This window comes from Peromyscus maniculatus, chromosome 5 (assembly GCF_049852395.1).
Source record: "Peromyscus maniculatus bairdii isolate BWxNUB_F1_BW_parent chromosome 5, HU_Pman_BW_mat_3.1, whole genome shotgun sequence".
NCBI classification, from domain to species: domain Eukaryota; kingdom Metazoa; phylum Chordata; class Mammalia; order Rodentia; family Cricetidae; genus Peromyscus; species Peromyscus maniculatus.
Window position 1 is genome coordinate 133,656,475 of NC_134856.1, and position 16,476 is coordinate 133,672,950.

General features: G+C 47.2%; 1 long non-coding RNA gene across 1 annotated transcript; it reads left to right on the forward strand.

Moving 5' to 3' along the window:
- Positions 1-12,399: 12,399 nt before the first annotated feature.
- On the forward strand, positions 12,400-14,112 carry LOC143273209 (uncharacterized). Its single transcript, XR_013051105.1, has 2 exons — positions 12,400-12,587; positions 13,976-14,112. It is a non-coding gene; the product is annotated as an uncharacterized LOC143273209 (long non-coding RNA).
- Positions 14,113-16,476: the final 2,364 nt, after the last annotated feature.

Below are 16,476 nucleotides of genomic sequence, written 5' to 3' on the forward strand. Positions count from 1 at the left end.
ATTGTCGATGGAGCAAGTCTGTGGCAGCGGTGGACAACCAGGGCAGAGCTAGCTGTGTTTCAAGGATATGAAATCCACAATTGTGAAACGTGTTCTAGCAGAAATCATCTTACTAAGAATAAGAGATGACACATCCACTCTGCGATACAGCTCAGACCAAGAAGGTGTAAAGCTTATCTAAACGTTTCTGTGAAGTCCTGCCCAGAGTGCTTTACTGGAAAGAGATATGGCTGCCAAGCGGAGGCCCGGGTTCCAGAATGTTCTGTACTCCAGTCTCACCTAGGGGATCCCTGCATGTCACTGAGGGTCTGTTCTGTCATCTGGCGCTACAGGAGTATAAACAGACACCGCAGCAGGAAGGATCCTCTGCTCCAGCCCCTGCCAATGTACAGCAGGGAGAATGAAGACACCGGCTTTGGGAGAAGCTGCTCCAGGTGGGAGCCTCCTCGGTTCACACCTTCACGCTGCCTCTGTTCCACTGCTGCACACCAGCGGACTCGGAGTCAAAGCTGTCTCCTGTAGTTTGGTTCAGGGAGTGCTGAAGGCGAGTACTCTGGTAAAGGCTCTTAGAAGCCAGGAAGCCGGGTGCTTGACCACACTTCTGGTCTTCTGAGAAGTTTCCAGTTTCAGAGGCTCCGGGCGGGCAACTCTGCAGAAGTGCTTGGGGTTCAGCTGCTGTTGCTCAGTCAATCGCACATGCCACAGTCACACATGCTTGGGGGTATCAGCTGCAGATCATCACACATGCCACAGTCACACATGCTTGGGGGTATCAGCTGCAGATCATCACACATGCCACAGTCACACATATTCAGGGACATTAGCTGCAGACTGTCACACATGCTATAGTCACACACTCAGGGTTCAGCTGGGACGATCACACATACTGTAGTCACCCACTCAGGGTTCAGCTGCAGACAAGGCTACCGTCACACACACTCAAGGACATCGTGCCAGGCTGTGCACTGTCAAAATGATAGAAAATCAGGCTCTCTGTCCACCACTAAAGGATGCAGGCAACAGTGCCCAGTGGTGGCTGCGGAGATGGAAGCCCCTGCCTCCATCCCACCTCCCCTGCCTCGACTCACCAGCACTGTGGTTGGGGCAGGATACATTCCTCCATTGCCTCTGCCTCAGTCCTCAGTTTCCCTTTTTGGTGGTCATTTATGATAATAATATTGATCCTAACATGTTTTGAGAATAGAATCACTGAGGTCGCCCTTGCTTAGGTAAGGATTTGAAACACAGACTGGCATGTGTTAGGGGTTCCTACCCTTAGCTCCAGCAAAGCTCAGTCTGGGGCTGGGGGTGCAGCTTAGTTGGAAGAATGATTGCCTACGATGCAGGAGGCCTTGATCTGATCCCCAGCCCGGGAATGAACTGTTGTGGTGGCTCTCTCTCCCCGGTAACTCCAGCACTCGGGAGAGAGGGGCAGGAGGATCTAGAATTCAAGGTCATCCTTTGCTGGACAGGGAGTTCTAGGCCAGCTTGAGTTAGAGATCTTGTTTAAAAACAAACAGATACACAAGCAACACCCAGTCTTCATCAGGGAAACTACATCATCAGCCATGACATGTATACACACGCATATACCAAGTGTGTGTGTGTGTGTGTGTGTGTGTGTGTGTGTGTGTGTGTGTGTGTGTGCAGACTAGCTAGACATGAACAGTGAATTTCCTTACAGTGCCAAGTCCTTCTTCAATTCCACTGAACAAGTGAGTGTCCATAACTACAAAGCAACATCCCAGAAAGAAATAAGGGTGTTAGGTCACTAATTATTCCATTTATCGAGCACCTGCTAGGTGTCAGGCATTCCTAATACCTCCGGTAGACAAAGACCACGTTCTTTCTTTCATTGGACACACTCTGGCCCATGGAGACTCTTGGGGCAATGGGGAGGGATGATGGATTAAAAGCAAACCCAGATCACTCTTACAGTGTGATAATGGTCGCTCAAAAGCCCAGGCTATGTTCCAGTTGTCCGAGGAAAGAAAGAGCCTCCGGCCCATGGCACGGAGCAGAAGCACTTCTTGAAGGCTTTGTCTGAAGTTTTGTAAGTGGGTAAGAGATCATGGACAGGAGCCACAGTGGAGGACCATGGGAAGGCTTGCCAAGCCCTGGGGGCTAAAGGGAGACTGTGAGGCTCACAGAGAACTTGTTGGGAACCTTGAGGGTGAAGAAGAGGCAGGACAGATCCTGTCCCCAGAGACCAGAAGAACCTGAATGGACTGACAAGTCAGATGGGAAAGACAGAAGCTTTGGGGGCACATTTTACAGCAGGGGCACATGAGTTACATTTGCTGTTTTGTTTACTTGTTTTGAGACAGGGTCTGATGTGGCATGTAGTCTGTGCTGGCCTTGAACTTCTGGTCTCCCTGCTTCCACTTCCCACATGCTGGGATTATAGGTGTGTGCCCTGTCGCCTGGCTTATGCCGTGATATGGAAAACCCAGGGCCACACACGAGCTAGATAAGATAAGCACGTTATCGACTGAGCTTTATTTTATTTTAAAGCAGTGTGTGTGTGTGTGTGTGTGTGTGTGTGTGTGTGTGTGTGTGTGTGTGTGTGTGTGCTATAACATCCACATAGAGGTTCCAGGACAGCGTGTGGAAGCCGACCTGTTTCTTCCACTGTGAGTGATGGAGTTTGAACTCAGGTCACCAGTCTTAGCGGCAAGCTCCTCTACCCACTGAACCATCTCAGTGGCTCCCAACTGAGCTTTTCGTGACGAATGTCCTGTGCACAGTAAGAATCAGTTCAGTGACTCTGAGGTTGGGGCTTAGTGATAGAGTGCTTGCCTAGAACACATTAGGCCCTGGGTTCCATCTCCAGCACCAGAGAATAAATAAAAAAATACTGTAGGGACTTAGCTGGGACTCCGTGTGACGTGAGATCCTAAAGCCTCAGTTTACTCATCTGAAAAGCTCGCACACTGTGTCTGTGCTTCAGCTCTCTGTCTGTACAGGAGCAGTAAGGAACGGCCCAGGCAGCAAGAACAAGCTCACACCCTTTCAGGGAATCCCATATATTGAGGACTCCCACCCCTTGCCACTCCACAAAGAGGCAATGGGTGTCTAGAAGAGGAAGCAGGCTCAGCTCTGGGAGTTGTGCGCTGCTAGGGTGGAGCCCCTGCATCCTTCCCAGGGAAGCCCTGTAGGAAGCATCTGAGCTGGAGACAGGGAGGTGTGGCCCAGGGTTCCAGTAATGTTGCATCTGAATGTGCCTGTTCCCATAGGCTCATGGATTTGAACACGAGTCTCCAGCTAGTGGCAGTGTTTTGGAAAGCTGTGGAACCTTTAGGAAGGGGAGCCGCGCTGGAGGAAGTGGGCTGCTGTGTGTGGGACGTGAGGTTTTATAGCTCAGGCCAACTTCCTTTTCACTCTCTCTGCTTCCGGAGTACAGAGCAGCTATGACCGCGGCCTCAGGCTCCTGCCACCATGCCTCTCCGCCATGGTGAACTGTATTCTCTAAAACTAAGTCAAAAGAAAGGTTTTTTTGTTTCCCTTTAAATTGCTTATTGCCAGGCATTTTGTCATGGTAACAGGAAAAGTAACAAATACAAGTGAGTTGGCCAAAGCTGAGACCACATGGACCTCCCCATCAATCACTAATTAAGAAAATGCCCTCCAGCCAGATCTTATGGAGGTATTTTCTCAATTGAGGTTCCCTTCTTTCAGATGGTTTTAGCTTGTGTCAAGATGACACAAAACTAGCCAGGACACTTGGGTTGTGTGGAGTTCCAGAACTCTCCTGGAACCCCTGAGGTTCAGCAATCCCGGGCCTTGATGCCTGCCCTCTGGTGTGGCCATCTTGGAGCCTTAACATCTGGAACCGCTGCCAGCAAGTCTGACTTTAGCTACCTTGCTTCATCTGGGCTTTCCTGTTGCAGCAAGCTGGATTTTATAGATCCCAAAGCAGACAGGGCACTTCCTATCACCTGAAAACTTGCACCAGGGCAAGAGACTGGGTGTCTGTTTTCCTTAGGGACCACAGAGCATCACAAGGCAGATTGTGAGGGATGACAGAATACCTCCCAGTGTTTGGCAGTGAGGCCTGTGTCTTGGGAAGGTCTGGTCATCAGGGCACCAAATCCCCTGGTCCCAGTGTTTTCCTTCCGCTATGTCTCCCCTCCCCCTCCCTCTTTCCCATCCTCCCCTTCTCTGGGTCTTCCCTTCCCCTCCCCCTCTTTCCCATCCTCCTTGCAGTTCTGGGACCAGCCCTCCCTGGAGACCCCTATGACTCCAGCTCCCATTTCTGGGAAACCCAGGCCCCACCGACTTCTTTCACTCTTCCTGAAAACACAGATGTCCAACTCAGCTCTGTTCTTGAAACTCCGTTTTCTGATAAGGAGCCCTTCACTAAGAACAGCAGAGAGAGGTGGTTCGGGGAGCCGCTGGCAATGTTGGGGAACTCCTTCCTGACCTCCAAAAACCTACACATCCAGTAACCCTGCTCACCTTCTTGTCAGGGCTGCTGAACTCTGCTGTCATAAGGTGAGCCTGCTAGTGCTGTGGCCCGGCATGGGGGGGGGGGGCAGACACAAGAGGAACCGTGAACCCACTGACCAGCCAGCCTAGCTGGTCTCCATGTTCTCCACGTTCTGAGAGGGACTGTCTCAAAAACCAGGTGGAGGACAGCTGGGGAAGATGCCCCCACGTGAGCATACCCACACTTGTACCTGCACACTCTTGTGCGCATGCATGCCCCCCCATATACATTAAAGGAAAAGAGGTAGAACGGAACAGATGTGTGTTTTGTAATCACACATAGGAGGGTGTTGGGGAAGGGCTTTTGTTCAGGCTGTGATAACTTGGCTGGGCAGTAGTAAGATGTGATTTTGTACACATTTTAATGCGGCAAAGGAAGGTCTGGATAGCACAGACTGGAAAACAAGGCGACTTTCTTGTTAGTGAAAATCATCTACTTCTACTATTGGCAATCTGAAGATTTTTTTTTTTTTAATTTCCTCTGTTCCCGTGTGTGTGTGTGTGTGTGTGTGTGTGTGTGTGTGTGTGTGTGTTCACCTGAAGCAGTATTAGAATGTGCTACCCCAGTTTCCATTTCATTGCTGGCACCTCTCCAGACTTATCCAATGTGTTCTGTGTCAGAAGCACGTTAGCAAACAGTGTCCTAGTGGGGACAGCGGGGACCAAGAGCTCGTCTGTGCTCTTCCAAGATCCATCCTTCTGGTTTGGAACTGGTTCCCATGGCTGGGCACTTGCAGGAAAACCAAAGTTGTTTGACTGTGTCCAGACAGTAAGTATACCTTTATTGTTACAGGAAATGGAGACTCTGATTCATGCATTTATTTTCATGGAGTATTCTTTTTTTAAAAAAAAAAAAAAAAAACTATTTTAGCTTTTAAAATGTATGTGTATGAGTGTGTGTGTTTGGGAGGGATTTGTGCCCTTGGAGGCCTGAAGAGAGCATTGGAGCCACCCCAGGAGCTGGAGTTACAGGGTGTTGTGAGACATCTGTGAGTGCCGGGAACCTACCAAGCTGAAGCCCTTTATAAGAGCGGTAAGCACTCCTGACTGCTGAGTCAGGTCTCTAGCCTGGCTATCCCTGTCCTCCCCCCTCCGTAAAGATGTAACAGGGACACAGGAAGGCCCTTCATACTGAAGTTGGAAGACAAACACGAAACTATCAATTACCTGATGACACTTTGAAGACTGCAGCCAATGCAATGAGATGGGAAAAATAAATAAATAAATAAATAAATAAATAAATAAATAAATAAATAAAAAGGAACATCACAAAGATGACAGGATTCCTGTGCTCATTTCTCCTAACGCATGCTGGGCGCTGAAACTCACAATAGCAGAGCTCAATTGTGGAGCTGAACCAAATGCTGGTGTTTCAAAGCAGAAGTTTTCTGACGTCAGAAAGGTGTTCGTAGGGGAATAGTTAAGGCATGCGTCCTATGATTACTGTTACTTGACCGTGACAAACCGCCGAGACCCTTCCTTATCCAGTTTCCTCTTCTCCACGTTTGGGATCTCAGCCATCCCATCCCTAAAAGGGCTTTGGTGAGGACGTCAGGAATGGGAGTCATGGTAGCTTGACTTGTCCAACACCCACCTCCAAGTTTATTCATTAAATCTGTGTCTACTCCCAGGATCTGAAGATATCAAGAGATCTCTCCAGATTTGCTCTGAGGAAAAGGTGCCGATAGTTCAGGCTAAACAGGGTCCTAAGAAGCTGTAGGTGGTGCCCGTGTTCCTGTCTGCGCTAAACATGTGTGTGACGCTGTGAGCTGGGCAGTCACTGTGACAGGCAGGCTGGCGGACGCTGCCGGTGGCCACAACCACGGTGTCTCGGGCCCCATCACGTCCATCCGTCAGCAGAATGGCGTTTTGCGACCTTCAGAATTTTGTCTGTGTTTGAAGAAGTAAGGAGCGTAAATACTACCTCTGGTGCCTAGGTAGTGTTTCTAAACTTTTTATTTTATTTGCGTGTATCTGTTGTGTCTGAGACTATGTCACATGTATTCTGGTGCCTGCAGGGACATTGGACCTGTAGTCACAGGTTTCTGTGAGTCACCTGATGTGCACGCATGCTGGGAACCGAACTCAGACCCTCGGCAAAAGCAGCAAGCGTTTTTAAACTTTGAGCTCTCTCCTCCACTCCCCAGGCGGTGTTTAATAAATGGTAGCTTTTATTATAGTTTAAGATAGGCTTGAACGTTTGGATATCATCAGGGAAATGCGTTGTTTGTAAAACAAAAACTATTATAATGAATGCTACACCAAATGGAAAAGTAAAACTGATCTATGCAAATAAATGATTAAAGGGGGCCTTCAAGAGGGCCAGAGAGACGGTGCCACAGAGGGAGGTGCTTGAGGCACAAGCTTGGCAACTTGATTCTGCTCAAACCCAAGTTTGATCCGAGGAACCCACTTAAAGATGGAAGGAAACCGACTGACCAAAGTTGGCCTGTGACCTCCACGTGTGGGCTATGTCACACGTGCGCCATGTCACACATGCCTACATATGTCATGCACACAGTAATAATTAAAAAAAAACTTTAAAGAGATGATTAAGCATTGAATAGTGACATAACAATAGAGCCCTAAATGAAGAAATTAAGCATATTTCTGGATAAAAAGAACCACTGTTCTAGAGAGAATAATTGCATGCAAATGCCAATGAGTGGCTTCTCATCAGCTCTCAGATATTTAAATGAATTAAAACAACACAATGTTGTAGAATGAGCTGGTGATATAGCTCAGTAGTAGATATTTTCTAAACATGTGCTGAGTCTGGAGTTCAAGTCCCTAAACCTGCCCCCCTCCTCCCACAGAGTAGAAAGGAAAGGAAGATTGATGAAACAGAATAGTCTAGAAGTAGATTAATATATATATATATATTGATAAATATAATTTTTGATAATTAATAATAATGATAAATATAATTTTTGAAATCAGGAGCTGTAAAGATGGCTCAGTGGTTAGAATAGTCCACTGCTCTTGCACAGGGCCTGTGTTTGGTTCTTAGCATGCACAAGGCAGTCACAACTTCCTGTAACACCCACTCCAGGGTGTCTGATGCCCTCTTCTGGTCTCTGTAGGCTACTGCATGCACATGGTGCACATACATGTATGCAGACTCACACACACACATAAATTAAAAAAAAAACTAAATCTTTAAAAAATAAGTATTGAGGGACTCAGTGGTTAAGGGCACTGACTGCTCTTCCAGAGGACCCAGGTTCAATTTCCAGCACCCACATGGCAGTTCACAACTGTCTGTAACTCTAGTTCCAGGGGATCTAACACCCTCACACATACATGTAGGCAAAACACCAATGCACATAAGAAAATAAAAAGAAATCTAGAAAAAAATAATCATTGAGGTCAAAGAGCGTATCAGCTGGGAACTTATGCAGGAAGCAGATGTTAATGTGGGCATCTTGTGCAGAAGGTCATCTTTACGGGGCTTAGTCATCCTTAATTGGTATGACGGTGCTAGGTGGACTGACCATCGGCCAATCCAATGGCTCCACACATTGTCACTGATGCTTGAAAGTAAATGAGAAACCTTGCCAGGGCCTCTCATGTTCAGGAATCTGGACCACGGAGCCCAGAGCCATGAACTGGAATTGTGACTTACATGTCAAGGTTACCTCCTCCCTTCCCAGGTACCGTGAAGCCGCATGTTTTCTGGTTCCCTCACCAGTGGCATTGTTCAGGAGCCACAGGGCAGGGAGAGGGGGACGGCTCACCCTGCCTTCGAAGCCTCTCATGAGTGCTTCCCGGACCTCGGGCTCAGGGGAAGGGTCTTTAGCATGTCAGTGTTCTCAGAGCAGCTGAGAAATTTGAGGCAGAGTATCAACCAGCACAGAGAAAAATGCATAGGCTAGACTCTTACCTCATCCCAAGCAGAAAAATACTCCCACAAGTTAAAGATCGAAGGGACCTAACCAAGGAAAGCCAGATGTGAACTCTGGGCGAGAAGTTATACAAGAAAGATAAACATACTTGAACAAGTAAAATCAATCTACTTTTGTCTGATTAAGTTGTTAAAAATTGTAGCTGGAGGGATGGCTCAGCAGTTAAGAACGCTTGTTGCTCTTTTGAAGATCTGTGTTCAATTGGACGACTCACAGTTGCCGGTAACCTCAGCCTAGGGGATCTAATGCCCTCTTTTGGCCTTCGAAGGTACTGCTCCAATGTGCACATACACCCATAAATAAAAATTACAATAATTCTTAATTGTTGAAATTAAAGCTTGAAGGAAATGCTTTGAACTTTTCTTTTAGAGATACTCGGGGTATAAAGTATAAAATATGTTAACTTTTTTTGGTGTGATATGTTGATACATCCACAAGAGCAAGAGAGCATCTAGCATCAAATTAGGGAAATGATGCAAATGAATTAAGTTTGGAAAAGGTCAAGTATGAAGAACTTTGAAGGATATGGAAACAGATCAGCTCCATTAATAATGGAAACATGGAAATAAAACAAGGTGTTTAAAAATATTTAATTGTGTGTGTGTGTGTGTGTGTGTGTGTGTGTGTGTGTGTGTGTGTGTTCATGCCACATATGTGTGGGTGCCAACAGAGGCCAGAAGAGAGAATTGGACCCTGGAGCTGGAGTTACATTCAGTTGTGAGCTGCCTGACATGGGTGCTGGGAACCGAGCTCAGGTCCTCTGGGAGAGCAGCAAGCGCTCCTAACCACTAAGCCCTGTTGTCTCCAGGCCTGGGGTGGTTTTTATGTAAACAACCAAGGGAGGGTGCTGAGGAACGACGGCGCCCCCTGCTGGTGACTTTGCATCGGGTTTGAAGCTGAGCCTCCGTCTTCACCAAGAGGTGAAGCTACTTCCGGACCGAGCAACGGTGTTTCAGACTCTGGCCCAGAAATGATCAAGTGTGCAAATATGTACACAAGGCTGCCTCTGCAGTGTTATCCGTGAGAGGGAAGATGGGAAGCCACCAACCATGCCACCAGGGGCCTCTAAGGAATCAGCTGTAGATGAATTGGTGCTGAAGAAAACTGGGAGTAAAGCTGGGTGTCTGCTTGCAAAGGCAAAGAACACTTTCTTATGCTTTATTACATACTTACAATCAGATGGGCTATGCAGCCGCTGGCTCTTGGTGACTCCGTCTGGGTCCCTGGCAGGGAGGGCATGTCATTTAAAACTTCCCTGTAAAGTTTATACGACTTGACAGCTGATATAATGGTGCACTCTGTAATCCCAGCACTCAAGAAGTGGAGGCAGGAGGATACTGAGTTCAAGGGCAGCCTGGGCTACGTAGCAAAACCTTTCTATCTCAGGAGACACTTTCTGAAAATTTAAAACACACATACATCAGGAATGGGGACACACACCTTTAATCCTAGAACTTGGGAGGCAGCGGCAGCTGAGTTTGAGACCAGCCTGGTCTACATAATGGATTCTAGGTCCAGAGCTACATAGTGGAACATTTTCTCAAATTAAATAATAAATAAACACACACACACTATCTATCATGCAAAGCTTACATTAATTTTTTTTTTAACATTTTATGTGTTTATGCCTGGTACCTGTGGAGGCCAGAAGAGGATGTCAGATCCCCTGAAACCAGAGTGATGGATGGTCGTGAACTGACATGTAGATGCTGGGAACTGAACCCTGGATCCTCTGGAAGAGCAGCCAGTGCTCTTAATTGCTGAGTCACTTTTTATAGCTCCCAAAGCTTGTATTTTTTAAGAATATTTTTATGTATTCTTGGAGAATTTCACACATGTATAACAATGTGCTCTGATGGTATCTACCCGCCGCCACCCCTAACTCCTTCTGAAGCCTCCACTGCATCCTCCTCCAAACGTTAAAGCTCTTCTTCGGCTCTTTGATTCTCTCAAATGTTACCTTATCTTTGTGGTCATTGCTCTATTGTACCATCGATATATTTTCTTGGATTCCATCATAGATGTTATGCTGCATAAAATTCTTCTTTGAATCCAGTCTCACTTGAAATAAAATCTACTGTTTGGTACTTTACTTCAAAAGGATTTTGGACATAACAGGTTTCTGAGTTTTCTGTGATTTGTTGTTGTTGCTTGTTTTTAAATCATTGTTAAGATGTTAGAATCACAAGGTATCAAGAAAGGCTGTGCTGTGTGACTGAGTATAATAAAATGTGCCCTGAGTTTGGTGTCTCCTATATGCTGTGTGACCTTGAGGAAGTTGCTTGCGTTCTCTGGGCTTCAGTTGTCTCATCTGTGATTTTTGTGTAATTGCGTGACCAGTGAAGTTGTTCCTTCTCTCTCACCTCTCATCTCCCTGCTCCCTGCTCAGACCTGGGAAGTCCCCAGTCCTCTGCCCTCATGGAGAAAGAACTTGAAATTCCCTCCATATCCCAGTGAGTAGAGCAGCTGTTACCAAATCCGCAACCACCTCTATCTATATCTGACACCCTGGGGAAGGGGCCCTGGGTCCCAAGGCCCGGGTCTGGATATGGTGGTGACCTCCTCTGTGGTAGGGAGGGCATTCTCTCTCCAGCATCTGCTACTAATCAGTATGTCATCAGCGCCTGAACTTAAGGTCGCCAACATCCCATTTGGGCAGGGAATGTGGGGACTTCGAATAATGAAACAGGATGAACTAATCACCCTGCCCTGACTCTGTTTTGAACCATCACACCGTGTGGTCCCTCCTCTCTAATCTCCCGTGTGTGTGTGTGTGTGTGTGTGTGTGTGTGTGTGTGTGTGTGTGTGTGTGCGTTTGTGTGTGTGAGTGTGTGTGTGTTCACGTGGAAGCTGGAGGTCAGCATAGGTGTCTTACTCTATTTTTCTCCTCGTTAGTTTTTGAGACAGGGTCTCTTACTGAACCTGCAGCTCACTAGCTGGCTAGACTAGCTGGCCAGTGAGCACCCGAGACCCACCAGGGTCTCCCCACTGTGTGCCCAGTGCCTGGCTTCTTACTTGGGTCCCCATGCTTGCCCATCAGGTGCTTGCTCCACCGAGCCAGCTCCCCAGAGGCATCACATTCTGTTTAGACCGGATGCTGACAGCGTGTTGCGTGGTCACTCACTTCCTAGGGACTTGTACAACAGGAAGCTGGGTGGCGGATGAAGAAGCACCAAGAGTCCGAAGCCGCCTTTGAGGCTCACCTAGGCTGCAGATGGCCCAGCAGCAGCGCTGCCGACTGAGCCCCTGCCCTCTGCCCCCCTCACCGGCTGACATGACTGAACCTCATGCACCGAGATGGCTAAGGCTGGACACAGGAGGGATAGGATGAGTCAGCCCAAAATGGCTGACACTGGGTGCTGGGGAAACCCAACGTAAACAGTGATGTAATCTGTTACATGTTGTTTGAATTTCTAAAGGTCTTATAATAAAAAACCCAGAGCCTGATATGGGGGTAAATGCTGAAGGATCAGAGAGACAAAGGAACAAGCCACTGCCACGTCTCACCTCGCCAACTCCATGAATCCTCTGCTGAATGCCTCTCTGTCCTCAGCCAAAACGTCTCTAGCCGAAAGAGCTTCCTCAGCCGAAAAGCCTTTAGTTCCTGTCTCCTCACGCCTCATATACCTTTATCCGCCCACCCATCACTTCCTGGGATTAATGGCGTGTGTGCTTCCCAGTACTGAGATTAAAGGTGTGTGCCACCACTGCCTGACTCTGTTTCTCTCCTGGACTGAGTCAATCTCATGTAGTCCAGGGTGGCTTTGAACTCACAGAGATCCAGACGGATCTCTGCCTCCCGAGTGCTAGGAATGAAGGTGTGTGCCACCACTGCCTGGCCTCTATGTTTAATCTAGTGACTTGTTCTGTTCTCTGATCTTAAGACAAATTTTATCAGGGTACACAATATATCACCACAGTTACATAACCAGTTTTGGCAATGTGCCACCTTTGTGTGGGTCATGTATAGATACGATTTTGAGGTCACAGATGTGAGCCTTAGTCAGAACCTTCAGTAGTGTCTTCAGCAGCCTGCCTGCACGTGTGTCTGTCTGTAGACCTTTGTGCCTGTCTCTGTTTGGCCTGTGTGCCGGCCTGCATGTGTATACATGTATACATGTGTATACATCCCCACTCTCATGACAAGGTCAAGCTCCCTTGACCATTATGGCTTTGTAAGACAATTTTAGATTGGTAAGTGTGATTCTTGCAACTCCGTTTTCTTCCTCAGAACTCTTTTCACTAGTCTGTGTCTTTTATGATTCCATGGGAATTTCAGAATTAGTTTTTCTTTCCTTCTATTTTTGGTAACAGTGTTATTGGGAATTAGACAGGGTGGCACATGTCTGGGGTCTCAGCTCTCTCAGAAGCAGGAGAATTGCTGGAACCCAAAAATTCAAGGACAACTTGAGCAATATAACAAGACCCTGTGGTAACCTCTCCAGAGAGAATGTCTCCGGACTTTCCAGTAACCAAACAACAAGAAAAGCATAAACCAGTAAGCAAGCAAAAAACGCATTCAAGTCATACACACACACACACACACACACACACACACACACACACACGCACACGCACACGCACACACACACGCACACGCACACGCTTGAGAGCACACTGAAAATCAGCTCTTTGCAGATGATATGATCCCATTTGTGGCTACTCCCAAGTTCACCAAAGAGAAAATTCTCAGAATTAGCAAATGAATTCAGCAAAGCTGAGGGAACATACAAAGGGCAGCATCATTTGTTATAAGCTGAGCTGAGTCTTCATAATGCTGGGCTTCCCCTGACATCAGCTCTTCTGGCTCACATTCGTGGGTGTCTGCCTGTTTACTTTAATCTTTCAGAGTCTTCAGTGTACAGACCTCTTGCCTCCTTAGCTAATTTTTTTCTGAAGTATTTTCTAGTAATTTTTACAGAGGCTGTTGTAGATGACTCTGGTTTCTTGATTTCTTTTTCGGTTAGGTTGTTACTCATGTATAAAAAGGAAGCCGACTTTTGTGGGCTGGTAAGAAGGCTGAACAGGTAAAGGCGCCTGCAATGTAAGCTTGACGCTCTGTCCCTGGAACCCATAAAGGGGAAAGGAGAGCGCCAACTCCACAAAGGTGTCCTCTGATGAGTGCCACACGAGTGCTGTGCACGCCCCCACACGCATTGAGCGTGTACACACACACACACACACACACACACACACACACACACAAATACAAATAACGACATTGGTTTCATGTATTGATCTTGTTCTCTCAGCTTTGCTGAATTTATTTCCTAGTTCTGAGGGGTTTGTCTTTGGTGGACTCTTTGGGGGAGCAGCCATCACAGGGTCAGATCATATGCAAATAAGGATGCTTCATTTGTGACTTAACTGCTTATTTTTGTTTGTTTGCTGGCTTATGTATCTTGTTTGGTGGCTCCCTCTGCCTAAGGCTTCCTGTCGTAGGCTGATTTAAATGGAGTAATGGGCATCTTAGCCTGGGAATGGATCTTGCTGGAAAATCTTTTAGCTTTTCTCCATGATTTTAATACCAGTTCTTTTCTTTCTTTCTTTTTTTTTTTTTTATAATGGCTGCTATGATGAAGAAGAACTTTAATACCTTAGCTACTGAGCACTTGAAAGCCAGCTAGCCCTGGTGTCCCGTCAGCAAACAACCAAAGAAGAATGTATATGTTTCCCTCCTTAAAAGATTCATTAAATAAAACACTTCACGGTTTCAAAACACTGGAGAATATTCTGTGTGTTTAGGAAGCGTGTGTTCTCTGCTGCTGTTGCACAGAATGTTCTGAACATGTCAATTAGGGCCATTTGGCTTAACGTGCAATTTGAAGGCCCGTGACGTGACTCAGAAGGTGAACTCATTAGTTGCTAAGACTCAGGACTTGAGTTCAAACCTTGGGAGCCACATCAGAGAAGGAGAAACCGACTCCTGCAAGTTGCCTTCTGTCTTCCACACCAGGGTGGTGGCATGAGTATGCATGCCCACACACACATACAAAATTTAAAAATGTAAAATAACCTTTGGGGCCTGGAGGAGATGGGTTAGAGTTTCAGAGTGCTTGCTCTGTAGTACCTGACTCACGTTCTAGCCTGTAACCCCAGCTCCAGGGAAATCTGGGGTTTTCTTCTGGCCTCCGTGGGCACCCAAACACACATGTGCAGATATACCCATATGCGCAGAAATAAAAAGAAAACAAATAAAAAAGCACAGCTAAAGTCCAATATTTCCTCCTTACTTTTCTGTCTCCATGGCCTCTCTGTGAAAACCCCTATTCTGCATTGCTGTGTGTTTCTCCAGACCCACTAATGCTTGCCTCGTGCATTTGTGTGCTCCAATACTGGGTGTGCGCATGTTTATTATATTCTCTTGAAGACTTGACTAGTTCATCATTTGTAATGACATTTTGTCTCTTGACAGTTTCGACTTGAAGATTTCTGGCCCTTCTTTGTTACCATTTGCATGGGGTGGGAGTGGGGGTAGGGGGTAGGGCAGGGACCTTCATCTTTTTTTTTTTTTTTTGGTTTTTCGAGACAGGGTTTCTCTGTGTAGCTTTGCGCCTTTCCTGGAGCTCACTTGGTAGCCCAGGCTGGCCTTGAACTCACAGAGATCCGCCTGGCTCTGCCTCCCGAGTGCTGGGATTAAAGGCGTGTGCCACCAACGCCCGGCCTGACCTTCATCTTTTTATCCTCAGGCTGTGTGTCCTCAAAGCTGGCGTGGGTTTCCTGGCTGGGAGATGCTCAGTAGCTACAGGGCTCACTGTGCAAGTATGAAGAGCTGACTTTGGATCTCCAGCACCCACAGAAATGCTGGGTGGGTGAGCCAGTCTGTCAGTAATTCAGTGCTTGGAAGATGGGGATGGGGGGGATGAGGGTCCTACAGCAGGTTAGCAAACTAGACTAACCACCAAGTTAGACAGCAGGTTAGCAAACTAGACTAACCACCAAGTTAGACAGCAGGTTAGCAAACTAGACTAACCACCAAGTTAGACAGCAGGTCAGCAAACTAGACTAACCATCAAGTTAAACTAAACTAGACTAAGCACAAAGTTAGACTAAATTAACAGACAAGCTCTAGTCTCAAGGGAGAGGCCTGACCCTAGTGAGAAGTGACCTAGGATCACTTAAGGTCAATTTAGCTTCCACACATGTATTCACGCATATGAAAACACACATGCATATACACCACACACTTTAAAAAAAATTCTATTGTGTATTTCTTGTAGGAAGCATACCCTTGCATCAAAAAATAGTGTTCTTTAAAAAAGTATTATTATCATCATCATCATCATCATCACAGTGTGTGTGTGTGTGTGTGTGTGTGTGTGTGTGTGTGTGTGTGTGTGTGTGTACATGCTGCAGCTCACATGTGGAAGTCAAAGGACAACGTAAGGAGTTGGTTCTCTCCTTCCATGTAGGTCCTGGGGATAGCACTCGGGGCCTCAGTCTTGGTGACAGGCACCTTTGCCCTCTCTGTCTTTTGACTGACATGTTTGATTCATTTGCATGCAAGACTTCCGTCCGTTTCTTACTGTTTCCTGGCTGGCTGAAGTCCCTTTCGCCTCTCTCTTCCTCTCCGCCTCCAGCGTGACCCGCTAACTTTCTGTCATGCTTAGCGTCAGGGATCCCGGTCTCTGCGCTACTTCGGCGTTTGTGGCCATCAGGAGGTTTTCAGAAAACATCAGATAATCAAATATTTTAAGCTGATAACAACTTGACTTCTGCTGCATGTAAACACTAGGTGTTTAGGCCTCTGTCTGTGTGTCCCTATCATGGCCCGGGCCTGGATGCCTCCATGGCCCCAGACATGGCTCTCGGCAGCAGCCCAGGCCTGGATGACACCATGGCCCTGGGTGACAGCGCAGCCACTCAGGCCAGCATGGCCCCAACAGTGGCATGGCCCTTGGGCACCCTCACGACCATAGTTTGTGGGCAGACTCCAGGCATCTCTGTGGTCTTTGGTGGCAACCTGAACCACGGACATTAATACATGCCCTGGCTGTGGTAGGACCATAAACCCAGACATGGTCCTAGGCAGCAGCCTGGGCCCAGATGTCGCGTGGCCTCAAGTGGCAGTTCAGACCCTAGC